This window comes from Aplysia californica, unplaced genomic scaffold (genome assembly GCF_000002075.1).
Source record: "Aplysia californica isolate F4 #8 unplaced genomic scaffold, AplCal3.0 scaffold00655, whole genome shotgun sequence".
In the NCBI taxonomy this organism is placed as follows: domain Eukaryota; kingdom Metazoa; phylum Mollusca; class Gastropoda; order Aplysiida; family Aplysiidae; genus Aplysia; species Aplysia californica.
In genome coordinates, this window is record NW_004797925.1 from 238,370 (window position 1) to 240,869 (window position 2,500).

Sequence of the window (2,500 nt, forward strand, 5' to 3'; positions counted from 1 at the left end):
GTGTTGAGCCAAAAAAGAAATATTTTGATAAAAATTCACAAACCAGTTTCTTCATTTTGATTATTTCGACGAGATTCTGAATCCACCACGTTGCCTCACAAATAATCCTGGTGGTAAAGGTGTCCAAATGTTACACGTTCTCTCGTTATGATCGGTCAACGAGTAGACACTGTAATCCATAGAATATAATTGCGGGCATGTGGATGGCTGTTTTCTATAGATGAAAAAACTACGGAACGTACAACCATGAAAAAAATACTAAAGATAGTTCAAAGACCAAGCCAAGTTTCTATCCACTCAGTAAATTCTTGCATTTGGCTAAAAAAAAATAGAAAAGTAGAAAACACTATTGTCTCTTTACGATTTTCCGGTTCGTCATTTCAATGCAGAGTTCAAGACATATTTCGTTTTCCATGATATAAAAATTGCTCTTCCGCCGGAAATAAACAAATCTATATTACATAATTTGTGAAAGTCGGCCATTGTGATCGTCTATAACTTCCGAACCGCTTAACTTTCGAATTCGAACAAATTAGCGGTGATTCAGAATCATTTAAAGTGTGCGTCGTCATATTAAGGAGTCTAAGTCAATGTAGTTTAATTATCCGTTTTTCATTAGTTTCGTTTAGATCTAATCTTGAGAAAGTCCGTCTTCTATGACACCATTGTAAACAAGTGAGGCTTCCGTGTACAAGCAGTGCGCACTGCATCCACAATGACTTGACGATCGATTCTATTGAGTCCGTCCATCGGACGGAAAACCCAGCTATAGTGAGGTAAAAAATTCGTGGTGTGACTTATTTTCAAATATCTCCTCAACTATCGAACATAGGTTCTCCAATTTTCGCACAGCAACTTGTATCAATTAGTCTTAACAGATCAACATTTTTGTAAACACCTGCAGGCTGTATTCTTGAAAATTCTTTAATAAATACTAATTAAAAAATCCAAGTGGGTGGTTTCAACAGGTTTATAAATATTTACAGAAGGGGCAATATGGCATTTAATAGCAAGTCCTTCCGGTTTTTCTAATCGGGACATTATGCTTATTGAACGCATGTATTGAGAGCTGTTAGTGCAAAAATGTGTTCACTTTAACAATAATTTCTTGTAACAGGTTTTGCAAGTAAAAATTGTCTTTGAGGAGCTGTGACGTAGGCCATATGCGTAATCAAAATGTGTGTGAGAAGCGGGAAGTGCTGTGAACAATCCCATTTTACGTGCGACAGAGCTTTCAAGCATTTTATAAACATTTATGAATAACAGTTTTTTAATCTAGCCCCAATTGTTCTAGAAAAATATGATTTAGTCAAGAAAAATTGATACAAACTGCTAAGCAAAGTATGGATGACACTGATTCACCCGTTAAAGAGATATTTGAGGATAAGTTGCACCACGAATTTTTGACCGCACTATAGTTGCTAATAAAATGTACATTCATTTGGCGGCTTGTGGTGAGTAATCTGTTGATATAAATTTAAAAAACCAAAAACAAAACACAAATACAGCAACAGCAAAAAAACCTTGTCGGTCCTGAAAATCAAAATCAATATAAAGTCAGCGGCTTAGCTGAAAGCCATAAACATAATTAAAATATTGTTATTGTTTGCTATCTCTGAAAATGTATGTCTTTGAACGAGGTATTGTTTAATGTTACAGAGTCAGCCTAATAGTCTCAGACCTGATAGCTCTGGTATTTCAATCGATTTCACCCAATTTTTCTCAGGATTTTCCCTGTGAGATATTTTCGGAATTGCTTAATACAACGCGCAACTTTTTGACACGCTGGTCATTGCCTGTTTCGCGCTGAACTCTATCTAAGGTAAGACGATAGGATAATGGCAGGGCAGCATGGTTTTTAACAGCTCTATTTCTGTTTCTAGCAAGACTTCGCTTCAAAGATGTGTGCAAGCGAGATATGAAATCGCTCGATATGGACACTGGGAGGTGGGAGACACTGGCTTGCGATCGCGACATATGGAGACAGCACCCCCCCCCCCCCCACTCGGGCGGTGCCACTGACTGAAGTGTCTTTAGGTCATTCCCAAAAAAGGGGGGGGGGCATTTCTCGTTCATTCCCGGTAGAATTGTAAATGGGCTGATTCATCAATGTCACGCTTGTAACTGTGCTTGATCTATAACAGGGAACTGCTGCTTTTTCCATCCTAATCCGTACTATCATCCTTTTCCTCTACTTTTTTTGTATGTTTGTCACACTCTTGTGACCCACTATTACCGTGGGTGCCTTGATAGTCGAAGCAGAATTTGTGCTGTTGAAGCTAGAGAGGTGAGCAGAGTAAGTCTGATTCCCTGTAAGGACTTGTCTAATGACATCCACCCCTTGGCGCTCATATGACCTTATGCAGTTGCGAGCGCCGTAAAACCTCTACTAAAACATAAAACAAATGGAGACAGGCGCTGCGAGCTGGTCTCATCAGAGGTGAAGCCCGACTGAGATAGGCTGCTGAGGTCAAACGACGTCGCCAAAAGAACATCTAGA